The sequence below is a fragment of the Sarcophilus harrisii genome, chromosome 6, assembly GCF_902635505.1.
Source record: "Sarcophilus harrisii chromosome 6, mSarHar1.11, whole genome shotgun sequence".
Lineage (NCBI taxonomy): Eukaryota > Metazoa > Chordata > Mammalia > Dasyuromorphia > Dasyuridae > Sarcophilus > Sarcophilus harrisii.
This window is the reverse complement of record NC_045431.1, coordinates 229,268,326-229,280,507: the sequence shown is the minus strand read 5'-3', so window position 1 is coordinate 229,280,507 and position 12,182 is coordinate 229,268,326. Positions and strand designations below refer to the sequence as shown.

Below are 12,182 nucleotides of genomic sequence, written 5' to 3'. Positions count from 1 at the left end.
TTTCTTATTATACAATATTCCATTACATTCATAATTTGCTATTCAGTTATTTTCCCATTAATGTGCATCCTTCAATTCAATAAACATCTTGGAAATGGGAGGGGCAGGAGGCAGAAATAGTGAGAGAAATAGTTAAAATAACTCTTTTTTAAGTTTCTGGTTCTTTGCTACAACAAAAAGTACTCCTATGGGGGTTGATGGTTTGTTTCTGTCCATATTTGCCCTTTTTCTCTCTCCTTTTAATCTCTTTGGGGTATAAGTCTCATAGTTGTATCAGTAGGTCAAAGGATATACCAGTTTTTGCTTTCTGGATATGATTCCAAATAAGCACAAGACTTTCAATGGCATAAGAACATTGATCAATTACAGTGCATAATGTCAGCATATGAAAAGCTTCTCTAATTTTCTTGGATATTATTTCATAGCCAGTGAAGGAGATTTTTTTCACATAAACATTTTAGTTTCTCAGGATGTTTAGTCTAATATTTATTAATCTTTGCTTGCAACAGTTTGTTTTCCCAGCTTTCTTTAAATGCAGTTCTATAAAGTAATATATATCAGTGCAGTTGGCACAGTGAATAGAGTACCAGTCCTGAAGTCAGAAGGATTGTTAAGTATCAGACACTTAATACTTCCCAGCTGTGTGACCCTGTGCAAGTCACTTAACCCCAATTGCCTCATAAAAAAAAAATCAAGAAATATCATCAAATACTATGAGAGGTTTAAAAAGGGAACATTTTGAGGCAATATATATGGTCAAAAGGACTGAGTTTTCCTAAGAGGCATGAGTTCTTAGCGAAAAAAAAAAAATATTTTCTAAAATTCTTTTTCAATGAATCTAATTTACTTTTAAAATTTGTATTTTATTCTTAGGAAATAAACATTTCTATAACAAAGTGGGATAGATAGATAGATTTATAACAGCAACTTCCTTCAGAGGATACTTGTGATTAATTTGGGTATTTATAATAGAACCACTTGGTTGCTCAAAATTGTTTTAAAAATAATATTGCTCATTTTGATCTTTATTTTGTGGGAGTCTCTGTTTTTCTAAAATCAGTGATCAGTAATAATTTAAAGTATTTTTATATGACTATATTTTTATTTCTTCAGAGAACTGTCTATTCACATCCCTTGACCACTTATCAATTGGGAAATGACTCACATTCTTATGGATTTGACAAAGTTCTTTACATATTTGAGGTATGAAGTTTTTTTCTGAAGAAATGTCTAAATTTCCCCCCAGTTTCCTGCTTTCCTTCTAATTTTGGCCACGTTTCATTTGTACAACATTTTAAAAAATTCTAATGTAATCATAATCATTGATTTTACATCTCACAACATTATCTCATTTGTACATAAATTGTTCACCTGTCCTTAAGCCTGATAGGTAATGTTCCATGTTGTTCAAATTTTCTCTTAATATCTCTTTGTATCTGTCATACATGCATTTTGACTTCATGTTGGTAAATGGTATAAGATATTGTTCTATGCCAATTTTTGCCAGGCTGCTTTCAAGCTTTCCCAACAATTTTTACCAAATAATAAATTCTAATCCCCAAAACTTGTGTTTAAACTTTTCGAATACTGGGATTACTTTATTCATTTGCTGCTATAGATTGCATATCTGCTCTGTTCTACTGACCTACCTTTCTATTTCTTAGCCAGTGCCAAATAGTTTTGATAATTATTGCCTTATAATACTTTGCTGAAATTATTTAAATTTTTTAATTGAGTCTTCAGGATTTTCCAAGTATATCATATCATCTGTAAAAAGAGATAATTTTACCATCTCATTCCCTATTTTGATTCCTTCTATTTCTGTCTTCTTTTATTGTTATTGCTAGGATTTTCAATACAATATCGAATAATATTGGTGACAGAGGGCATCCTTATTTTACACCTGATCTTACTAGGAAGTCTTCTAACTTATCCCCATTACAAATAATGCCTGCTAATGGTTTTATCTTTTATCTTATCAATTTAAGGAAAAGCTTATACTTTTCAGTGTTTTTAATGAGTATTGTACTGTCAGTTTTCTTTTTGCATCTAGTGATATGATTTTTACTTGTATTATTGACAAAATCAGTTATTTTTAAGTTTTTTTTTTTTTCGTTAAACTACCTCAGCATGTCTGGTATTCATTATATTTGTTTCATGAAATAGTATGCTAGAACTCTTTCTTTGTCTAGTATTCCAACTAATTTATTTAATATTAGAATTAGTTGGTCTTTAAATATTTGATAGAATTCACTTATAAATCTGTCTGGTCCTGGTGCTTTTGTCTTAGGAAGCTCATTTATGACCTGTTCAATTTATTTTTCTAAAATAGATCTATTTAGATATTTTACTTCCTCTTCTGATAATGCAGGCAGTTTGTATTTTTGCCAATATTCTTCCATTTCACTTAAGTTGTTAGATTTATTAGCATATAAATGTGCAAAATAACTCCTTAAACTTGCTTTGATTTCATCTTCTTTAGTGATATATTCATCCTTCTCATTTTTAACACTAACAATTTGGTTTTCTTCTCTTTTTAATCATATTAACCAATGGTTAATTGGTTACTGATTTTTTTATAATGAAAACTTTATCAATTTGTTTTCTTACACTCAGTTTCATCAATTTCACTTTTAATTTTGTGTTGAGATTTTTTTGTAGTTTATTTTAAATTGCATATCCAATTCATTGGTCTGCTCCTTTTTCTTTATTGATATAAGCATTTGAGATATACATTTCCCTCTGATTAATCTATGGTCTCCCATAGATTTTAACATGTTGTTTCATTATGAAATTACTGATTGTTTCTACTATTTGTTCTTTACCCCAAACATTAAGATTAGGTTGCTGTTTGTTTTTGTTGTTGTTGTTTTTTGCAACAAAGCCCTGAAAATCTGTCAATTCAATGTTTTTTTTCTTTTTTTGCTGTTCAGTATTATACTTTTCTGGGTTGTCATTTTTTATTGCAATTCCAGTTCTTTTGTTCTTTAATATATAATATTACAAGATCTATGGTCTTTTAATGTAATAGCTGCTAAGTCTTATGTAATTCTAATTGTGGCTCTGCAGTATTTTAATTTTTTCCTCCTTAATCTGCAGTTCTGAAATTTGCCTATGATATTCCTGTAGGTTTTTATCCTGGAATCTCTTTAAGGTGGTGATCAGTGAATTTTTTTCTATTTCTACTTCGTCCTCTTGTTCTAAAACTTCAGGGCAATTTTATTTCTTGTAATCCTGTCTCATGAATCCTTTTTTTATTCTAGCTTTCAAAGTGTGATAATTCTTATTTTTTCTTTTCTTGATTTGTTCTCCAGATCAGTTATTTTTTCTTATGAAATGCTTCAAATTCTTTTTTAAAAATTCTTTTTGTTTTGCTATTTCGTGGTATCATACATATAGCATCATTTGCTTTCCCTTGCTCAATACTAGTTTTCAAGTTTTATTCCTTAAAATTCTGAATCTCTTACCAGTTGGTTGACTTTCTTGGATTGTTCATTTTTTCCTCAATTTTTCTTATTTGATTTTTAAAGTTATTTTTAAGGTCCTTCCTAGAACTCTTTGGAGTAGAAGAGGCTTTTTTTTGCTTCAATGTTCTCTGAAAATGAACCCTATTTCCCCATAGTAGCTATGATTGGGTTCTTTCTCTTTTGCTTTATCTATTTTTATTGTTTTTCTAGATTTTTAGCAGCTTGTTATTATAATCACCTGTAATCCTAGGATGTGGAGCATGGAGAGTCCAGTCTCAGGTCCTTACTATTATTTTTGTTATTGTCCAGGGCCCGACTTCAATATTCTTTTCCCCCTCCAAGACAAAGAGAGGGCCCTCAGTCACTCAATGCTGGAAATGCTTTTGCTCTCTTCACCCAGCTAGTGGCTGGAATCTTCAGTCCCCTCTGGCCTGAATCAAAACCAAGAACTCACTCTCCTGTAAGTGCCCAAAGATTCAGTGTCTCCATCCCATCTTTTCTTTTTTTATACTCATCAGGCATGTGCTAGTTCCTTCTCACCTTCAGTTGAAATACAGTGCTAGCATTTCTCCCCACTCCTGCCCCCCTGCTCTTGTCCCCAGCACCTGGTGTCCAGGGTCCTTCGATCTTCCCATTTAGATGTCTGATCCTCCTCTCCCCTGAAATCTTGAGGTCTTTTCCAATTGTCCCATAACCACTGCTCTTCCCCAGTTCTTTATTTTTGCTTTCTACCCTGAAAAGCTCGGTTGTTTCAACTATAGAAGAAATCTGGAGGGCTTGGAATTTTCTGACCTATTCCACCATCTTCCTAGAATCCCCCCTATATTTAATTAATTTCTAACTGAACAAGAGATTTCTTAATAAGGAAACAGCTGCCTACATAATTGTCATTATGATTGAATATTATTTTGGAAAGTCAAGATGGAAAACTCCATTGTATTTTCTCAGCAGTTTAAGATTATTAGTTTTCATATATTCATGAAGTTAGATTATTCTAGTTTTATGGACTTCTATAGCATGTCCTTTGCAAACTTTAAAACTTCTTTTGAGGGTTACACTCCAGGTTTCAACAAGCAGTTCAATTATAATGCAAGGGGAAGAATTGTCTAACTTTACTGTTATTAGGTAACAGTAGATAGAATAAGAAGAAAACAATTATAAACATTATAAGTTCCATGATTAGGTAAATTTTATGTAATTCAGAAGATGAAGCATATTGCTTTTAAGAGCCTACCTGTTAGGAAGCTATCTTACATTGAGAAAGTGTATGAACCAGTAGATAAAATTGCTGGACTTTGGAGTTAGGAATACATAAATCCAAAATCCTGTGATTGTGTGATTATGGGCATCAGATCATTGAAGTTGAATTTACTAAAGTTATATATAGTAGTTGTGTGTTGAAATCACAAATTCTTGTGAATCCTTTTTGATTCCAACTTTCAAGGACCAGTACTACCATATCACATTCTTAGGCTACAGACAATAAAAAAAAAATTAGTCAAGAGTGGTAACGAATGAAATCCAATTGATATTCTGTTAGTTGGATTTAAAAAACAATCTTGTGGAGTTTAATCTACCTGCAAAATTTTTTTGAAAGATGTTTAAAAAAAAAAAAAAGATGTTTCAAAGGTACACTACCCTTATTAGATCTTCTTTAAAAAATCTTGGCAAGTTTAAATTCCAGAAAAGTAGGTTTCAAAGTTGGGCCACTAAATAAAGCATTTTGCATAGGTACTTTTTTTTTTTTTTTTTGCTGAGGCAATTAGGGTTAAAGGTTATGTAACTTGCCCAGGGTCACACAGCTAGGAAGTGTTAAGTGTCTGAGACCAGATTTGAACTCAGGTCCTCCTGACTTCAGGACTGGTGTTCTATCCACTACACCACCAAGCTGCTCCTGTATAAGTACTTTTAAAGGATGTTCTATTTACAGGAAATTTCTAATCTTTTGCAAAGCTATTTTGGCATGAACTTAGTTTTTGCAGTTTTAAGTTCTAGGATTTTTTTTTCTTTTGTTTCATAAAACTTCAAAAACAACATGAATGATAAAACATTTATTAAGTATTCAGGCACTGTGTTAAATACTTCATAAGGAAGGAAACCCTTGCCCATAAGGAGCTTACATTCTAATGAAGAGATACAATACAGAAAGGAGAACTAGAAAGGGAGAGGAGTATGGGTGGCATGGTGAGCAAAAAGTGATCAGATAATTCCAAGGAAAACAGAAGCAAAAGAGAGTGTGTCTTTCTAGACAACTCAAGATTATTAATAATTTCTTGGAAAAATCTTCCTTCTGAACTTGCTCCTTCTTTACTCAGAAAAAGTTATTTTCTGCTCCCCCCCCCCCCCCCCCCCCCGCCTTCCCCCAAGATGTTTAGAAGAGAGTAAATTTATTTATTTCTAGATTTGGAGTCTTAAGACTAGAATTTGAATCCCTGATCTAGGTCACTTAACTTCTCCAGGCTACAAAACAAATGGACTAGCTAACCGCTCAAGCCCATTCAAATAATACTACCCTCATGATCCCAAGGAATCATTTTTTTTTCTTTTTTTGGATGAGGAAACTGGGGTTAAGTGACTTGCCCAGAGTCACAGAGCTAGGAAGTGTTAAGTGTCTGAGACCAGATTTAAGGAATCAGTTTTCTAAAGAAATGCTGTTAGGAATCCACCAGTGAACACTGCAGTTATCTTATAAGGAGAAATTAATTCAACAGTTAAAAAACCACAATGCAATTAAAACTTAGTAAATTAGAAAGAAAGTCAACAAATAAACTGCCCAACCTTCAAGGCTATGAGATTACTCTTAAACCAAGGGTACAAATCCTAAATACTGCCCTTATCTCTACACTGCACAATTCTCTCATTGTTCCCTATTAACTAAGGGCAGCACTCTATGATTACTGTTATAGGAAGCCAAAAGTCAGAAATCTTGGATTAATTTACAGACTAACCTGTTACTTTTTATATGAGGGAATAGGCACATCATAGTCTACTTTTCTCTACAGAAATGTTTGTAGAATTGGAACTATACAAATGTGACTGCAATTATGACCACCATTTAAGTATGACTTTATAATTTTAGAAAACTTGAAGCAAATGGAGCCTGTAATACACCTATAGGCAAAAAATAAAAAAATAAAAAAAAGTGATAAGGGAACTCTTCCCTACTGGAATAAAATCACAGGTCCAATGTCCTCTCCTACTCACCCACAAAAACAAGAAAACAGTCCAAAATTTACAGAACCCACACATACATTGCCTCACTTAATCTTCCAGCAACTTTTGAATGGTGGTCTTCCCATTCCTATGATTTCTAATCTAGCACACAGTAAGACCTCAATAAATGTTTATATGAATAATTTATTGATTGCTTTGTAGATATCCTAGAAACAGACACTTGAAAAAGCTCTGCCAAACCACTCTTATATGGTATCTCACAATATTTTATGAATCTATTCATTAGTCTATTAGAAAACACTCCATTAAAGGATACCAATTTTTCTTAAGGATAAAACTTTAAAAGTTGATTTGCCCTAAAGGAGTTTTGACGTTTTAAATGAGGTCTTCATAAAATTAAAAAGAATGTGAAGGGGAAAAAAAAGAATATGGAGATCAGATAAGGTACAATCTATGAACATAGGAGCAGAAATACATCATCAGTGGGATACATACGATATACACAGGATTGTATAAGCTAAGAATTGGAAGTATCCCTTCTGGGGTCACTTCTATGTAACTTAATCATTCAGACAATGGTCATCAGGTTTTTGTACATGCCCAGTGTCAGGAAACTCATTACTCTTGACACATCTTTCACACACACGCACTATAGATTTTAATATGGTGTCAAGACGGACGAAATACAGATATCCACTCTCATGTGCCAATATAATTTACTAGCCGATTTAAATAGACTAACATGAACATCAACTTGCAAAAATGGGGCTCTGCCCATTAATGCCCTTTACAATCTCATTAAGCAAATATTAAAACCACTTATAATTGTTACCATCTTCCTCACACTTCTCCAAATGTTCTAGGAAACAAAATCCTCACTTTCCTTCTCCACTAGGAAACAAAAAGTCCCTAATAGTTGATCTCAGCTACTTTTAAACACATTCTTGCAAACCACCAATTACTCCCTTTCTTATTCTTTGGGACCTCTTTTCATGGGAACTACAAATAGGGAAATTCCACCCAGGCATAGCTGATTACTGGTTTCTAATGTAGTTTTAGAAAATTGCCTGGCTTACATGAACTGATACAAAGTGAAGTGAGCAGAACCAGAAGATATATATATATATATATATATATATGTATATATATATATACAGTAATAGCAACTATGATTAACTGTGAATGATTTATACATTGATTCGAGACAAGATACATAATTCCAAAGGACTTATCCCCCTCTAGAGAAAGAAACTTAGGAGTCTGGATGCAGATTGAAGCATACTATTTTCCCCTCTGGATGCATGTCTCTCAAAACATGACTAATACGAAAATTAAAGAGAAAGTGCCAGGGGACCGAGAGGTTAACTTGTTGGATGCCCCGCAACAATGTGTCAAGGGAAAGGCTTTGGTTTTTCCAAAGTTACTCCTCCAGTCCCAAAACTAGTCCGGCTACGGGACAGACACAATGTTACCCACAGTAGACATGAAATGCCAAAATACAAAGCAAAGCCACAACTCCTATATTGCCTTTCATACAAATACTGGTGGATTTCAACCACAACCACTGAGGTGGATTTCAACCACAACCACTGAGGATGCGAAGTTCAGCTGCAGAATGGCTCCTCAGAGGCCAGGAAGCCCAATCACCCAGGAGGAAAGGAAGGCCCAGGAGGGGTTAAACAACCTGCCCTTAGCTGATGGAAGACTGGGTTCGGAATCTGAATACAGGACTTCCTGAATCTAAGTCCTGCACGCTCCCAGGCAATTAATTAAGCCAGGGCTCCCCACCGCAGCCAATTCAAGAGTTTTTATTTCAGCCCCACGTCTGGGGAGAATAACAAAGCACTCTCAGGAGCAAGAAGCCCCAGGCCAGGAATCTGAACCTGGGTCCTGGAACATCCCTCACCCCACCTTCCGCCCCCTGCCCACGGAGCGTCTGGAAACGCAAACTTACAGAGGTTTCCCCCTTCCCCCCACCGCAGGTCGCACTAGTTCTGAGCTCCAGGACCGGCCTGACGTCAAGAGCAGCCCTCCGAAACGGACAGAGCCCGGCCTTAAGACCTTACCCCAGTCCCAGGCCGCCCTGACCCTTAGGGGGTCACTCACGCCCCCCTCTGTCCCCAAAAGGTCACCAACTCCTGCCCAGGCAGTCAGAGCTCTCCGGGAGCAGAGAAGCACGGGAACGAGCACTCATTGAGCACCTACTGCGTACAAATGTCGTCCCCACAGGGGAGCAAAAGGCCTCAGCAGCCGTCGAGGCTACTCTCGCCATTTGACAAACGGGGAGACTGAGGCACAGGGAAGTCACAGGAAGTTCCCGGGGTCACCCCAGCCCCCAATCACCCAGCCCGAACCCCTGGCCGACCCCAAAACCCAGCGAGCTCCAGGAATTGCCTCTCAGAAGACTCCCGCCGGCAGCCATGACCGGAAAGCACGTGGACGGCCTTTTACGACAGCTCCCATAATGCTTAGCGCCTACAAGTCCCACAATGCATCGGGGCTGCCGGGCCATTAACCCTTCGCGGACCGATGGGGAACGAGCTGGGCCTTCCCTCCCATCCCCTTCCTCAGGCCCCCCGGCCACCCACGCTGCTCCTGGGGGTGCCCGCTCCCTCATTTTCTCTTAGGCCTTTTCCCACTCCTGTCCTCCTCAGCTCTTTGGGCTCGGGACAGTGGGGCCCTACCCAGGTCACCTCAGCAGTCTTCCAGAGCTGCTGACCCCTGACCTTCCAGCCATCCCCGGACCTCCCGCCAGACCGATGGCCCCTGTTTCTCTCCAGCCCGTGAAATGCACGAACCCCAGGGAAAACCAAGGAAGCAAGCGACCCTCCTCCCAAAATAAAGCTGATTTCTCAAAAAGTGTCCCCTCTCCCCTCAAACCCCCACAGAACAGTCCTGGGCAAGGCAAGCTCCCCGCCCTCTCTGGGGACAAGGAGCAGACCCGAGACCCCCTGCTGTCCTGTCTCTCTCCCAGGCTGCCCGGCCACAGAAACTGACAAATACACAGACTCTTCTAAGAGCTGAGGGGCGAGGAGGGCTGGGGAGGAGACACCTTTCCAGCCTAGCTACCATCCTCGTTCATGAAACTCCTCAGTCTCCTCATTAAAACCAGGATTCAACAACAAAACACCTTTCTTTTAGAGGTCTAGAAGCCATGGAACTTTGGGGGATCGGGGCTGTGCAAAGAGAAGTTAAATGCCCTTAAGCTGCCAGGCCACAGACTGAACACATGCTCAAAGGTGCCCTGGATGCCAGATAAACAATAATCTCGTTTCTTTTTAAATTCATACTCTGAAACGACCAAATTCTGGCAAAAAACTGACTTATTTTTCATACTAAGATGCAAGGAAAAATTGAACCTAGAACTGATTTTTTTTTTTACAGAATATTCTTTCTTTTGAAAGTACATTAGAAATGTAAGCTGTATTGAAAATTACAAGACAGCAGAAAATAACAAAACAAATTAAAAAAAAATAACTCATGGAAGGGGTTTATTTTCTATCAAATATCCCCCAAAATATCTAATTTAAGCATGTAATATTTCTCTTAAATAATATTTTACCCTGGAGAAGGTACAATGAGAAAGCATATCTTTAATATTTCCATTTTCCCTTATGTACCCTCCCTAGTTTCAACAAAATTCACAGTGCTTTATCAACATATATATATATATATATATATATATATATATATTTGTAATTTTAGCTTACTGCACTGATTTTTATTTTTGTCTCTCCCCTCAATTTCTTCCCCCAAATATCTTTAGCCAAGATTTAATCCAGCAAAGTAGAAATCTTTTTTTTTTTCTCCCCATTTTCCCTCAACTATTATTCTTTAGATATGATCTGGACATTTTATATAACCTTCTTCCTAAATGACTATACTCCTAGCTTCATGAAAAAGGCTCAAAAGTCAAATTAGAACTGTAACTGACAGCCTCACATTTTCCCAAGTAAGTACCTACAAAGTCTCTCCTTGCACTGTGAGATTATAGATTTCATTAAGATGTTGCCTTTTTTCTTTTTCCTCATTTCAACCTTTAAGATTAAATTTTTTTAAAACTGACATGTTAAGAGATTTTACTTAAAAACTTTATTGGAAATCATTTTATATTTTGGCAAATCACCATAATCTTTTTTTAAAAATCACTTAGAATTTTGGTATAACTTAATTAAGCAATTTTAAGTCAGTCTTAACTTAATAAATAAAACTGATAAAATGGTTTCAGCAGCTTTAAAAAAAAAGAGAGATCTAGAAAAGATTTTTTTTTTCAAAATCAAAAACAGAAATGGAGTCATGTGAATTCTAAAGCTTCAAAATACTTCCATTTCTTTTTGCAAAATGAGTATTTTTAAACCTAAAAATTGATATTATAATATTTTTCTATTGCAGTGGATGACATTTTACTGGAATTATTCTTATTATTTGATTTCATATAAACAATCCTTTTTTTACTTTCCATAACATAAATGACAAAAGAAAAAAACAAAGCAGCATATGTATTTTTTTCCAAATATGCTATCAATGTAGCAGAATTTAAGAATGTACAAATATCTTTCTTTTTTTTTAATTCAAGGTCTAATTATCTGAGGATAATATTTCCCTTCATTCTTTGATTTTATGAAATATTTCAAAAGTTTTCCAATTTCATGGGTTTCTAGACCTTTTACTATATATATAATATATATGTATGTGTGTATATATTATATATTTGTATATATATATATATATATATATATATATATATATATAAAATTTGGTTGATTTGTTTTAAGATAATCAGCTTTTTAAAAATGGAATTTTAACTGTTATTCTATGTAAATGATGCCAATAGCTTGGCTACAAAAAATATAAATCGAGTATATAGGACAACTTTGTCTTATCTCTCTGATGTTCCCTTTTTAATAACAATTAACCACAATTGAAAAGATCACCTTCTAAACATCAGTTCTTGCCTAATTGACCAGGATGCTTACATTTACTTTCTGACCCTCCCAGCCATGATTTATCTATTATTTGAGAATATATTCTGTGGAGAATCTTTCCTTTAGTCTCCTTGTCTGCTTTTAAAACTGTCATGATCCTATCAACTTTGATCAAAGATCCCTTATCTCCCCCCTCCTTTTCCTATTTATAACAATTTATATGAGCATTTTGGAGTATTTTAGATATCTGGAAAAGCTGCTGTTTTTTTACTTGGCAAAAATATTCCAAATCATGTCTCTCCAGATAATTGTCTAGAAATCATTTTCCTTTTTGTTTATTTGTTTGTTTCTTATAATACAAAGATATCACTTCCAGGTACAAATGTCTATTATTTAAGCTATATTATGGGGTTGGTTTTTGCTTTTCCTTCAATATCCTGTACTTTTATCAGGGCAATTTCTAGTACTATAATTTTTTTTTAGCTTAAAAAAAATTCTTTTTAACATTTCCATAACATTCACTCCATTTACTTCAAAAAATAGGAAGAAGCCTCCTCACAACTTATATCTCTTAATTCAAAGTCCCTCTTCTCAAGAAAGCAATAAGTAGGGATGT

General features: G+C 35.5%; 1 long non-coding RNA gene across 3 annotated transcripts in view; it reads right to left on the bottom strand.

The window, feature by feature from the left end:
• Positions 1 to 12,182, bottom strand: part of LOC116419924 — a 53,566-nt gene that overhangs the window by 12,290 nt on the left and 29,094 nt on the right. Inside the window, exon 1 of one of the 3 annotated variants that reach the window (XR_004230249.1) lies at positions 9,007 to 9,082. The exons of the other annotated variants lie outside the window; for them this stretch is intronic. This is a non-coding gene — a long non-coding RNA (uncharacterized LOC116419924). Of the gene's footprint in view, positions 1 to 9,006; positions 9,083 to 12,182 lie in introns of those variants that run through there. 3 annotated transcript variants of the gene reach the window in all.